The following is a 15,000-nucleotide window of genomic DNA, read 5'->3' as shown; positions in this document are numbered from 1 at the left end:
TTACCCAAGTCATTCAGCAGACACATCCTGAAAACACACCACATGCCAGATAGCATGGATAATGCTTAGGAAAGAGACAGAAAAGGGTCAGGTTCTCACAGAAGCAGCTCTCGCCCAGACTGAGGGAAGCTCCTCCCCAGGCCCCACTGCCCCACCCCAACCCATCTCCACAGCATGCACACATGAACATCATCAAAAAAATGAGTCCACATTCATATATCCTTCCTAATGAAAGATCAAATTAGGCTTTCCAAATACAACATGTTTATTTTTAACACGAGCAGAGGAATATTATAAAACTGAAGTATCTATGAAGATGTATGGTTTTACACTAGAAAAAGTAGCAATTTTTATTGTTACCAAGCAGATTAAATAAAGTATATTTATGTGTACATGTATATTATCCACGTATACATATGTTTATGCCACATTTATACATGTAAATATATATGAATGCATATATATCATAAATGTAGACATATTTTATCTGTGCATAAGAGATGCTGAATTTTAAATGAGCCATATCTGTCAATTGTTCTTGTTCTCTTTCTCTCTCTCTCTCTTTCTCTCTCTCCCTCTCTCTTTCTTTCTCTCTTTCTCTCTTTCACTCTCTCTCTCTTTTCCAAGACAGGGTTTGTTTCTCTGTGTGACTCTGGCTGTCCTTTCCTGAAACTCATTCTGTAACCAGACTAGAAATAGCAAGTTTAAAATGTTATAAGTCAGAAGCTAAAAAAAAAAAAAAAAAAAAAAAAAAAAGTCTCTTTAAAAAAAATGTTATAAGTCAAATTAGTCAGGGTTCTCTAGAGTTACAGAACCTATGGAATGTCTCTATATATTAAGGGAAATTATTGGAAGGATTTACAGTCTGCAGTCCAATTAATCCAACAATGGGTAGCTGTAAATTGGAAGTCCAAGAATCTAGTAGTCGCTCAATCCCACAAGGCTATGTGTTTCAGCTGGTCTTATGTATAAGCTGGAATCCTGAAGAAGTAGGTTCCAACAGATGTGCTGGCAAGTAAGTGCAAGCAGGTGAAGGAGGAGGAGGAGGAGGAGGCCTACCTTTCTCCCTTGTCCTTATGTAGGCCTCCAGGGAAGGTAGAGCCCAGATTAAAGGTATGTACTATCACACCTGAATTTGGAATTTGCTCTGTCCCAGGCTGGCCTTGAACTCAAGAGATCTGCTTGCCTCTGTCTCCTGCGATTGATTAAAGGAGTAAACTACCTTGCCTGGGCCTAAGCTTTTCCTGGCCACTATGCCTCATGTCAAGACCCAGGTCAGAAACCTGTGTCTTCCAGCCTCAAGATCTGGATCACAGGTATACCCTCTATTTCTAGATTGTAGTTCATTCCAGACATAGTCATGGTGACAACCAGGAATAGCCATCACAATAATTCAACCAGCTACTGAGAGTCAAGTCTTAGCCCACCTTCAATGTGCTCAGAATACTTCCATTAGCCTAGAGTTGGGTAAAATCATCTAACACATCTATTTCTCAACACAGTGTGGAATATCTCTGTAATTTACTGAATATCTGTATGCACAGAAGGCTGGCAACATGGCAGTACCCTGTGACCAGTTCCTTATCAATGTGATTGTATGGCTAAGTAGGAGCAGTGGCTGCTCATTGCTGCTGCCTGTCATCTGGAGAGAGAATTATGATTCTCTGCATCTGTCTAGGAAAAAACTGAAGTTCAAAATCTGAAGTAATTACTGTAAAAATACCTAATTAACAGATAGTTTATTAGAGAGATGGGTGGGTGGATGGATGATAGATGAATGGATTAATGGGCGAATGGATTAAAATGGTCCATCCAGACGCAGGAAGCTTCAATGCTTCTCTTCTTCAATAGCCCTTACTTTCTTGAAAGGATCACATCTTTAGGTGAGTCTCCTTGGGTGGATACTTATGGTCACTGGGTTTAAAGAGAAACAGGCAAAAGTTGAAGGCATATAAGCATATCCCTGTGTTATTTACAATCTCATCTATACTGATTAATGACTTCCTGGTTACCTTAATCGATTTTGAAAAACTGAATAAGCATATATTGAAATACTAAATGGAGGATTGGTGAGATGGCTCAGAGGGTAAGAGCACTGACTGCTCTTCCAAAGGTCCTGAGTTCAAATCCCAGCAACCACATGGTGGCTCACAACCACCAATAATGACTGCATTCTGGTGTGTCTAAAGTCAGCTACAATGTACTTATATATAATAATAAATAAATGTTAAAAAAAAAAAGAAACACTGAATGTAGCTATTTTTAACACTATGTTTTGCTTTTGGTAATCCCAGCTACCTCTAAAACACTATGCTGTGAAACAGAATAGTATGTTTTTGAGATTTGGTTTTTCAGAATTAATAAAATATTAACACAAAGATAATATATTAATAGTATAAACATAAGTCCATATTAATGTTCAATACTTGCCATTATCTGTGTTGGAATATTTATTTAAACACTTGAATTTGTTAATTTCAGAAACATTAGATGAGGTCAATAGAAGACTTTTTACAGGTACTTGAAATAAGATCCAACATATATAAATACAATTTATATTAAAATAAATCCTACTTTAAACAAGACACCAATACCTAGTGATCCATCCTCCACTAACAGACCAACTACCTTTCTACTGCCCATCATGCTCACATGGTTTTACTTCCCTTCTTGACAGCTTTAAATTTTATGTCCCACACCTCCCCCTCTCTGTACACTCATTACACCTGATAACGCTTTTCTCACTTCCTTTTCAGAAAAATCCATGTTCTGCCTATATCCAAGCAGTTACAGCAAACTTTGTATCCATCCTGCCTCAGTGCCTATGGCCTGAAAGGGCTTGGGGGAAACACACCATCCCGGATTGTTCACCTGAAATTCACAGCCACAAGCCACAAGTCAGCACAGACTGCAGTCAGTGAATCCAGACTGATAACTTACATTTCCATGCACAATCGTTTCCCATAGTTCTCCTCCTCCTCTGATATTTAATATCTCCCATCCCCCAATATTCTTTCTGCTCCTGATATTATTTCTTCTTTTATTAAGAAAAAGCAAAAGTCATTATACAAGAGCTTTCACAAGGTCCCCAGCTAAGTCTCTTAAGCATACACTTCTCCTAAAACCCATAGTCCTACAATGAGGCACCAAAGAGGCAGCTCATCTCCAGATACACACTTGATAGACTAAGCTAATTTGCCAGACTATGCTCAGACCAGCTTCTACCACAGGTCTCTCTTGTCAATCTGTGGCTGCCCCACCCTTCCAAGATGCTCAGATCCAGAGGCCGTGCGTGCGCTCTCCCTGAGTGCACTGCTTGTCAACAATCTGAGACTCTCCTTACACCTCACTGTCTCCAGCAGCTTCCCCTCACCACCACTCCTGGGCCATCTTCAACACCCTGGTTCTATTACCACAAGAATTAGATCTGGATTATTTCCTCAGTATAAAACTGTAATGGCTCCCATTGTTAACTGCATAATAACATAGGTCTGCACATGATCCACTTCACATTAAGCCTGTTCTGTACTTTATTTTTCATTGAACTTTCATGTTGTTTTCTACATAATTTTTATTTATTTATTTTAGCTTTTGTACATTTCCCTCCTTCATCAGGGTAAAAATTTCTGTCTGTTCTACTCATGGATACAGCTTTAGCGTAGAACAGGATCGAGCAGAGACCTTTCATGAGTATCTGTGACCCAAAGGAAAGGATGAATAAGTGAGACAGTCCCTTCCTCTGTGCAGTGCAGCCACAGTCCCCCCTGAGCTGTCTTAATCCCACTGGCTCTAGACTGGAGTCATCAGTGGCAGCATATCCTGGTATCTCCCGACAGCGCTGATTCTGCATGCCACAGTCATGAGAGTTTGCTTTAAGATCTACAGCATGGAACCGTGAAGCCGACCTTAATCCTGGAACACAACAGGAGGACATAACAAAGGAAACAAAACAAGCAGAGCCAAGTTTTAAATGTGCAGGCGAGGTAGTTAAGTCCCACTGTTCTACTGCACTTGGGGAGGACAGGCTTCTAAGTAGCCTATATTGTCAGACCATCACAGAAAACAAAGAACGAATTCCATTCGGAGCAGACATCATCATACAAAACGCGCTCCATACTCCTGCATCTCACCAGACACTCGGTACATTTTCTTCTCTGGGAGTTCAGCACCGGTGCTCTGGGAGCTGAGGTACCCGGTGGTGGTGCCTCCCGATCTGTCTCTGAGTCTTCATGATCTCATCACCTCTGTGAATGTACGCACGTGGTTTGATAGGCTTCACTATCCCACCTCTACCAAAGAGCTGGTGTGACAAAGAGGAAAACTCTTTTACTCCAAAACAGAGGTTTGTAAATATAAGTAATTGTGACTGCTATGGTCTTCAAGAAGTGTTAAGACCGAAACTAACAAGACAGGCTTAATACAATCACTTCTGCTGTTCGGATATCTCCAGTCCTTCTAGTCATTTAGTAAATCAGTACTGGAAAAACTCCCACGGGCTGGCCAGGTCCTGTTCCAGGCACTGAAGCCAATATCTTGCACCATCTCCACATGATTCTTGGCCTGCAGGAGTACAGCCTAGCAGAGGGATCAGCCGTGAGACCCATGGGGTTCCCTCATTAGCACAAACCTCAGAGAATAGCTGCCATGAGACAAACAGAGGCCAGGGCAGGTTTCAGAGCAGAACAGAGCATTCAAATACCAACCAATAAATAAGTAAGCAAGTTCTGAAAGGAAGTCAGGTCACGGAGCAGTGTTCCCTTTGAAAACTGGAAGCAAAGGATCATGTTAAAATGGCAGAATACAAATCTCCTGCCAGCCTCTCTTTACTCACCCACGCTGAGGAGGGCAAACTCCTGTTTTATGTGGCGTGTGTGTGTGTGTGTGTGTGTGTGTGTGTTTGTGTAAACTGTGGTCAACACCCTGGACTGTGGTTATGAAGACAGTCTTAAAATTATTATCAGAAAGATAAAGATCAATGAGTTAACATTTTTTGTTAATATCAACATCCCTTATATATCTATCTCACTCACTGTTCTGACAGTAACCTAACAATGCCTGGCCCAGAGCAGGTACCCAAGAATTCTGTTTAAATATATTAACTTTTGCCTGTCAGGTTCTAGGAATTATATTATGCATCCTTGCAATAATTCTCTTCAAACAAAGCAAACATTCCGAGAATGAAGGCTAATTGGTTATGACAAGTACTGAATGGATGGGCAAGTCCCTTGCCAGGGAACTGTATGGTCAAATGCATCTTGATCCTTAAGATGTCCTGAAGCCATCTCATCTTTCCTAGAGAAGGCAGTTCCGTTCAGCTCTAGACTACTGATTATGTAAGTAGGGACAGGTTAGGCAATTATCTGGAGACACTTTTTGTTATGGAAGCCACCAGCAAGGGAGGCTGTTAAATATCCCACGGTACACAAAATGGTTCCTCATAAAACAATATCCAGCTTTCAAATCAAGAATATGCTGCTGCTGAGAAACCCAGAATCAATGCAAGCCATCCTTCTGTTAAAGAGAGGGAGGAGCAGCAAGAGGCACAGAATGGAGTTTCTTAAAAAGCTCCCTCACTCACCCCCAGCAAGATTTCTTATGACCCTCAATTTCTCCATAAAAGATACATGACAATAATCATATCTACTCTGTAGGGTTGTTATTGGGCATTCATAAGAATGTGTGTAAGTTATCCATGTATAATCGACCAATAGTAGTTACTTCTATAATAGGAATGCTTATTACTTGCTAAAGATTGGAATGTGTGCCATCCAAGAAAAGCAATTGAAAGACAGTAGGGCTTGAGGCTGGAGAGATGGCTCCGTGGTTAAGAGCACTGACTGCTCTTGCAGAGGACTGGGTTTGATTGCCAGTGCTGTCACTCAAAACCCCTGTAACTCCAGTTCCAGGGACCCAACACCCTTCTCTATCCTCCACACCAGCCTGCAAGCACATGACACACGCACATAAACTCATGCAGACAGACAGACAGGCAGGGATGTGTGTGTGTGTGTGTGTGTGTGTGTGTGTTTACATAAGTAAAAATAAATAAATCATGGGCTGGAGAGATGGCTCAGCAGTTAAGAGCACTGACTGCTCTTCCAGAAGTCCTGAGTTCAATTCCCAGCAACCACATAGTGGCTCACAACTACCTGATGGGGATCCAATGCCCTCTTCTAGTGTGTGCCTGAAGACAGCTGCAGTGTACTCATATACATAAATAAATAAATAAATCTTTAAAAATAAATAAACTAAATAAATCTTTTCTTTTTCAAACTGGCGAGGCGCAGAAACTCAAAAACTCCATACATAAAGGTGAAAATAAAAATCCAACAAAAGATTTCATTTTAAAATAAAAAAAAAATGAGATTCAGAGATACTGACTTGACTCAACATTACATTAGCAAGTGAGTGGCTGCTCACATCCAGTTACACTGTCTCACATATCTACGTGAACTTTTAATAATCTTCGGTATGCCTCTACTTATGAATCTGCCAGCAAATTATTTAAGACAATTTTAATGAGACTTACTGTGCCTGCTAAAGTTCCATGTCACTATTACACTACAGCACAAGCTTTCTTTAGGCATAAGCTTATTTACAGTCTGAGCTCACTTGTGGGATCCACCCCACTGTTTCAATATCACCCTGAAATGTTCTGTTGTCATCACACGAGTCTGCTTTAAAATTCACCTCATCTAAAAGTCTACGTCATGAATTATTCACTGGGGATTCATGCATTTGGAATATATTTTGGAAAAGAGCCTGGAAAAAACCACACAGAAGTAAATACACTATATAAAATACATAACAATGTATGTTGAAAACCTTAACACTAGCTAACTTTGAGGTATTATAATTGTGTTTTATTTTTAAGTATGCCTTTCTCATGATGACCTCTGTTTTTACCATTTATTCCAAAGTCAGGAAACAGATCTCCATTTTCATCTTTAAAGAAAAAAATCAACTCTAATCATGAGTATATTGCATCCTGTAATTTTGAAACCTACTTATGATGGCTCACTGAATAACCAGAAGTTAATAATGCTTCTACGTTTAAATTGGAGGGGGTACATGCCATACTTTAAGTTTTGAGGGTTTGGGGGGTTCAATTGTTGTTGTTTGAATTTTGGGGTTTTGGGAGGCAGGATTTCTCTGTGTAGCCTTGGCTGTCCTGGAACTCACTCTGTAGACCAAGTTTGCCTCAAACTCAGAAATCCACCTGCCTCTGCCTCCTGAGTGCTGAAATTAAAGGCGTGTGCCACCTCTGTGGTTGTTTGCTTTTTCCTTTTTAAGAAAAATCTCAAAAAGTATATGATAAGCATGCTGCCTCAGTAGTAAAAACTAACAGTCACACTCAGGTCCCCCAGTAGTGTGTCCGTGTTAATCTCTAGCATTATATCAGATTAATATTGAAGACGTGTAGATGTTAAGTTCTACCCAACAGGAATTTCCTATTAGCAAGCACAACAGCATTAAGCTGACTTCTGTTTGTACCAGGGATCTGCTGTCAGGAAACAAACAGCATAAACCTAGCCAACACACTCTTTAAGAATTAGACACTGGACTTTGGCTGCTTCATAAACTCAGGGGTTTTAAATGAGTGGAGTTTTCAATCAGCTCAATGGAAACACAAAGGTATTATTAACACCGTAACCTGCAGGGCTTGGCACCTTGACCTGATTAGGACAAGGGAAGGAATGAACACACACACACACACACACACACACACACACACACACACACACAGAAAAGCTGGGGTCTTCTGGGCCGAGTGTGCCACCTGGAACCTCTGGATGTTTATTCTATAGAGCCCAGTGGGAGGAGTTAGCTAGTCCTGGTAGTTCTCTGCAGGCTAACAGTCTCAGGCTATAAACATCGAAAGGAAGAAGCCACAGTGGCTAGTTTTTGCACACTCTTGAGTTTGTAAACACTCACATACCTACACACACTGTCAGCATTCCCACTCTGGACCAGGGGAAGGCTTTGCCAACCCCAAGCCTGACCAGGATGGGAAATGCTTTGCCATCCCCATGAATCTGAGGCACTGGTTCTTGACATGGTCATGTCCCATATCAGTAGTTACATTCAATCAAGGCTTTCTCCACTCCCTACACAGTGGGAGTGACAGGGAAAGGGATGGAATTCTCTTCCTTAGGGTCCTTTGAGAGAAGGTCAGACCTGACTGACAAAGCCCAGGGAATAAACTGGCTCGCTCACCTGAGAATCTTTCCTAAGCCTGGTTCTCAGAGTCACCCCCAAACAGAATCTCAGGTGGAGCTTAGAAACACAGGCTCAGTCTTGCTCCCTCCCTGGCATAGGCTGTTGTCTTTCCCACTTAGGAGGTCTACAGGAGAGGCTAAGGAATTGTATTGCTAACAAGATCGGCCGATTCTTAAAGTAACTAGTCAAAATATTTTCCTAACATGCCAGAAATAGTATTTTTATATGAGTAAACAAAACAATATTTAGAGCAAAGGGAAATAATTTGAGGAGTGATGAGGAAAAAAAAAAGAGAGTAAATAAGGATGATGACTTACTTTTGTAGCTAAATGGGAATTCTTAAGGTTCTAAAAAACTATGTGCACTTGAAAAATTAGATATCACAACAATGTATGACACCAAATGTTTTGTAAAGGTCTTTCACTGATCATTACACACACATACAATGTGCAATATATGTGTGTGTGTGCATACTATATATTTGTTAAATATGAAGCAAATAAGCACATCAACTCAAATTTTTAAACACGTCCTTTGAGGCAAATGGCATTCCTTGGACGTGTACTGAAGAAGACAGGCATCTCTTCATTCATTATGGTGGAACTATTGATAATACATTATGGTGGAACTATAGATAATGGATGAAAGCCTAATTCCCAAGTTCTAATGATTTGATTTGAAAGTTAACAGCTGACTTTAAGTCGGTTATAAATAAATATTGCATGGATAACTACTATTTCTCAATGGCTAAAAATGACTTCAATATATGGCATAATGTTGTTGAAGACTGAATTATATATGCCCATTGTTTAAGTTGTCCCAACATGCATATATCAATTGCCTCTAAGGCCTGTAGGCTAAGCATGACAAGTGTGGCATGTAACACTGATAATGGACAGATCTAATTGTAAATGATATGAAGAAGTCAGCAAACTGCCTGGCCTTGAGCCTAGGTCACAGTGACAGGGCGATATGCACCAAGACGTTCAGTATCGGTGATAAATAGGGAACTCGCTGCAGTACCTTCTGGAAAAAAAAAAACTGAGGAAGAAAATTGAAACCAGGCAGCAGACCAAGTGTAGTTGCTTCTACTATCTTTACATCAAAACAAAGAGCTGGGCCAAAGGCAGCTGGTACTGCTTTGTACATGAAAGTGACAGGTGATAGGCATGAATCATGTCATGTCACCTCTGCTGTCACAGTCAAGTCTGACACCAGAAAACCAAAGGAACTGAGAGACCAGTAGAAGTGTTCCTATCCCTAGTCTACAATAAATGGGTCAGTCTATGACCACCAATGACGAGGAAGTCTCCAAAAGCAGTAGGTTTGATGGTACAGAGCTAGAAGTACCAAAGGCCTTCTTTACAATTGAACAAAGTTGTGTCTCCAGCCGTGATTTATTTGACCTCTCCACCTTCTACGGCATGGCCTAGATATGTTACTATGTATCCCAGAGTCTCAATACTTCTGTCATCCTCATCTGATTACAAATACTAGAGATGCTGTGATGTCAAGAACTGATGTGCAGGAAAAAGGTTCATTCTAAGGTGAGACTCTGGAAAAGGAAAGGTGTATTTACCTAAAAAAAAAAAAAAAAAACTTAGAAGAAAAGCGCAGTCATCTTTGTGGAATTATGAGATAGAATCTTGAGAGTCAACACAGTGACCTTGAATCAATACTGTACTGTGCCCAGCTGTGTTCTAACAGCATCAAAAGCATCTGCAAGAAAGAACACAGCTGTGCCAGCAGACTCACAGCTGGACGCTTACTCCAAACACAAACCTTTCTGAGCCTTGGTTTCCACATCTGTTAAATGAAATACCTATCCCCAAGGTTTCCTAATGGTGACTAAAAATCCCACTATGTGTAACCCACTGACATTAATTCATTCACTAATGTACTTTTTTTTTTTTATCTATGCTCTCACTATAAGCCAGAAACCAACCAGGTCACAAAACAGACAAAAATCTCCCCTTACCTTCTTGGTTCATTTACTTCTCAGGTTGCCCTAGAGATATCACATCAGTGGTAAAGAAAAGAACCCTAGAATCCGATGAAAATACCCAATTCAAATTTTTTTAAAGGTTTATCTATTTATATGAGTACACTGTAGCTGTCTTCAGGCACACCAGAAGAAGGCATCAGATCCCATTACAGATGGTTGTGAGCCACCATGTAATTGCCGGGAATTGAACTCAGAACCTCTGGAAGAGCAGTCAGTGCTCTTAAACCGCTGAGCCATCTCTCCAGCCTTCCCAACTCAAATTTTAAAACTCAAATTAGAGCAATTGCACAGTGTGTGAATTTAGAGAAACAAAAGGTCCCATGAAAAATCACTGTATCTGAAGATAGAAATGGAGTAAGAAGGGCTTTCCAGAAGAGAGCATTTGTCATGAGCCTGGACACCATCCCTGACAGGAGGGAGCTATATAATGTTATAAAAGGAGAGAGGATGGAAACACTGGACCGTTCCATACAGCCAGAGCCTCCAGCACAAGTTGGGAAGTGATGGGGCCATGAAAAACGATGATGTGCATGAGGACCGGCGTGAAGGTTTACATGTTGAGAGATGAAGTGTTTATCATTACTTTAGAAGAAACGGGAAACCATGAAAGATGTTTGAGAAGGATGGGATACGGTACAACAATTTAGATTTCCTCACAAGTCTGAGAGAGACGCTGGAATGGGACAAAAGGCAAAGAACCTCACAGGAAAATGGAATATGGCTGACAGCGAGTTGAGATATTGCTGGGCCAGACACGCATGCTGCTCTGATCCCAAAGGTGCTCTGAGAGACGCCTTGGGAAGTGTTCCCTTCCCTAGGTCACTATTGGAAAACTATTCTGAAGCTCATTACTCCATTTGCCCGTTACCATTACTACATCCTTACCATGCCATAGCTCAATCACACATCCCTGTCCTCGGCCAATTCATACTGACCACAACTAAATGAAGCTGGCAAAACCATCTATGTCCAACTGGGCATCGGGACCACCATACTCTTGCATAGTCTGGCTCGAGTGAAGCAAGTACCTTTTTATCCATCAGGATCATGATCTCAGACTTTCTAGCCTTTTGAAGTGAATCACTGTGTTTATCTTTAAACAAGCTGTCAAGTTTATACTAAACACTAAGACAGAGATAGATCCAAAACCCTATAAAAGTGATCCTCAATAAAAAGTAGACACAGGGCCGGAGGATTAGCTCAGCAGTTAAGAGCATTTATTGCTCTGCGAGAGGATGAAGGCCCAATTCCTAGCACCCAGCCACAGGGGATCTGAGGGCCTCTTCTGGCACCACACAAGCACATGGTACATACATATGCATGCAGGTAAAATGCTCATCACCTGAAATAACAAATAAGTTTGAAGAAAGTAGACATAAACGGGTAGTCCTATAAAGAAAAATAAAAATTGGAATGTCTAAATTTGGGGATGTGTATAAACATCCCTAAAATTTCAAAGAACTTCAGCCTAGTTAATAAATCCCCATGTTTGCACAGAAACTGGGGGAAACAGGTCAAAACATGTGAGAGTTTCAGGGAGACTATTCAGTGATATGGAAGGGAGATTCTTGACAGATAAAATGTAAACAAAAGTTGCAAAATGGTATCTTACTTCTAGAATTAAAAAAAGAATCCTACACAACAACTAATTTACAGAGGAGAAGTAAGCCAAATATCAGTGGTTCTTATTAGACGGAGAGGTTCTGGGTGACAATATCAGTGGTTCTTATTAGATGGAGAGGTTCTGGGTGACAATATCAGTGGTTCTTATTAGATGGAGAGGTTCTGGGTGACGATGCCACAGATGCCATTTTGTGGCATTGATTCGTACTTTCCATATTAGTAAATATAGTTTAGTTGTCAGAAGAAAACCACAATTGCTTTCTTAATAAAAATAATTCATCTGAGAACGTAGGACACAGAGGTTGTATCATCTCAGCTTTCTCTTGCAGAATTCCCATAAGCCCCCTTAATAGTACAAGCTGAGCATCATTGTTTCTAAGTGAGGTGGGGTGAGAGTGTGGGGACCCAGGAAAGCTACTCCAGGCTGTATCTATTAACCACGTGTGGTGATTGCATCCAGCACATCATTCCCAAGGTAATAAAACTCTCCTTGCTCAAGCACTGATGACCTGTTACATGTGAATCCTCATTGGTACATTTCTCAGGGTCCCCCAACGATGCTGCTGGGATATTAAAAATAAAGAAATAAAAATGAGTCTTGGGGGCATGGTGGGGGGAGGTGCTCAGAGAGTTCCACTTTAATCAGACACTTAAGTCAAACACGGGATGAAGGCTTTAATATGTGAACTTTCTAAAACATTCTTTAAAAACTTATTCTAAAGGTATAGCCGTCCAATAGACGAGTTGTCAATCTTTTAACAGATTTTAGTCAAATTCTGAGCATTTTCCCACCACTTGCTGAAAATAAATAACATCCTTATCAGTTCTTTAGTGACCAAGCATGAGAAGTATTCAGTTTTTGTTTACGGGAAGGTCAAACATTCCCCACATCCTGTTTCAGATTGCTAAACTTTCCATTTTTCCCCCCACACAGTGGGTGTTAGGTTAAATAAACTGAGGGCTGTTAATTTCTTTTCTTTTCCCTGTTAACCTTTTCAACAGTGTGGTCTCATTTTGATACCTACAAGCCATAGGATAGAGGTGTATAAGATACATATGAATGAGAATAAATAGCTGTAAGAATCCCTTAGCTTTGGGGGTGGATTGCAGCTGGAGCTTATTATGCAAGACGCTGAACTATTCTACTTTGAAGTTCCTGTGCCTCACTTTTGCTCTTAAGAAAGCAGGAGGGGTTTGTTGTTGTCGTTGTCATTGTTGCACGTGTTTGTTTGTTCGTTTGTTAAATGCACTTTTCCACAAAAGCTGGCCTGGTGTAATTTAAACATGGATATGGTAACACTGGCCTGGAGCTCTTGTCCCCCTTAGAACATCTTTCAAGGCTGGTTAGAGTTAAAGGTTTGCTCTGGGCCCTCACGTGAACAGCTGCAACAGCTGTCTTGAAAGGAGGCCAGAAGGAATTTTAGGAGTCTTATCCGAAATACCCCAATAAGAGGACTTTGAGTATATTCCTTTTAAAAGTATGTAGTCCCAAACTGGCCTTCTGATGTTCCAGATTGAAGGAATTCATTGACTAGCCCGCATCTTTCACTACTGACGTGGTGAAATAAAACAAGTTTTACGATGTAAAATGAAACGTGCCCCCAAATAACAATGAACTTCTTCAAAGTTGGAGTATGTTAGGAAAGAATGTGGACAACTTTTTTATTTATTCAATTATTTTTAGCATCCCTTTCCGAACAGTTTCATAACAAGTTCCAACACAAACACAAAATTACCTTTTTCCTCCCCAGGGATCAACCCCGTGGTTTATTCGCTGGAAGAAATTACCAAAGCTTTTCATTACCAGGGAGAGGGGTGCAGACAGTCAAAGCTGCTGGATTTCGAAATGGAATGACAAACGTGTGCGTGTCTGTGCGAAGGCACAAGTGTGTGCAACAATCCATCTTTTACAAAACCCGGCTTTCAAAAAAGGGTGATGTCCCGTAGAAATCAAATAACTGAAAATGATGTGATAGCTTCTCCATTTTCAATGTCCCGCACTAAAAGTGACAGGAAAGAAGTCATCAACCCGAAGCACAGCTGGGCTGAGAGTGAACAGGGGCAGGGCGGGGGCGGCTAGCCGCGTCTCTCTTACCTGTCCCTCCCGGGCCGCTCATCACAGCATGGTTACCTCGGATCCCAAAGTGCCAAAAGAGAACCGAGCGGGGACCCAAAGGGCTGGGAGAGTTACGCTTCCAAGCCAGCCATTTGTCTTTGAGGAGCAGAACAATACCTACTTCCCAGTTCCCCAGCTCGCCGAGCGGAGCCCGGGTGCCTGAACCAGGCTGAGCAGACAGACGACTCTCCGCCCTCCTCCAGGCCGCCCCGAGGACTGCCAATCTCCCGCTGCCCCGCCCCGTAACGTAAGGGGCGGGGCCTGGCAGCTCTCGGGCTTCCCGCGCCAGCTGTTGGACCCCGCCAGAAGCCCCGCCCTGCCCAGACGTTCCAGTGACCCAGGGTCTGGCTGTTTCCTCCTTGAAGGTCACAGAAGCTTGCAGGCCATCTAGCATATGTTTACTTTCCTGTGATTTTTGTGAAACAATGCACTCATTTAGCTAGGCTTGAAATATCTAGTGGTTATGCTTAGGAAAGACATTCATTCTAAAAATGTAATGTAAAAGTTGTTGTAACTAACAACTCTTTCATAAAAAGGATCACAGTTCTGATTTGGGCTTCTTTCTCTTTTCTTCGGACTCCTTTAGTCAGGATAATGCGACTTTCTCCACAGATCTGCCAGGGTCTGCTTGCTTTAAGCTCCTGCTTTCTTCTTTTTCCTCTTTTCTATGCTTTTCTTTTTGTCTCATCAATTGTATTTCTAAAATAAAAATGAATCAATCTGCCTGGTCTCTCAAAACAGTTGCCCAACTACTTCAAGAAGGTAAGTGAGTACGTCAACCACATTCGAGGTAGGCCCCATTCCAAGAAGAGCACCCACTGGACTCGATGTGAAAAGAAAAGATAAAGTTGGGTGAGTAAGGAAGTGAGAGAGAAAGAGGTGGAGTGGGGGAAGAGTCGAGTAGAGTCAAAACACATTATATGGAATTCTCAAAGAACTAATAAAAATAATGACTTAAGAATAAAAATGAAGGACCCAGCTATACCACTCCTGGGCATATACCCAAAAGATACTGCAACATGTAACAAGGACACAT

The 15,000-nt window shown here is 41.3% G+C and overlaps 1 protein-coding gene across 2 annotated transcripts in view; it reads right to left on the bottom strand.

Annotated features, from left to right (window-relative positions):
* The window catches only part of Atp10d (ATPase phospholipid transporting 10D (putative)), a 90,607-nt gene extending 76,420 nt beyond the window's left edge, over positions 1-14,187 (bottom strand). For both annotated transcript variants that reach the window (XM_031342599.1, XM_031342600.1), the window contains exon 1: positions 13,944-14,187. The gene's annotated coding sequence lies outside the window, so the exon portion shown is untranslated. The remainder of the gene's footprint in view (positions 1-13,943) is intronic.
* Between the last annotated feature and the right edge of the window lie 813 nt (positions 14,188-15,000).

This window comes from Mastomys coucha, unplaced genomic scaffold (assembly GCF_008632895.1).
Source record: "Mastomys coucha isolate ucsf_1 unplaced genomic scaffold, UCSF_Mcou_1 pScaffold22, whole genome shotgun sequence".
NCBI classification, from domain to species: Eukaryota; Metazoa; Chordata; class Mammalia; order Rodentia; family Muridae; genus Mastomys; species Mastomys coucha.
The sequence above is the reverse complement of the archived record's forward strand: the minus strand, read 5'-3'. Positions and strand labels throughout refer to the sequence as shown.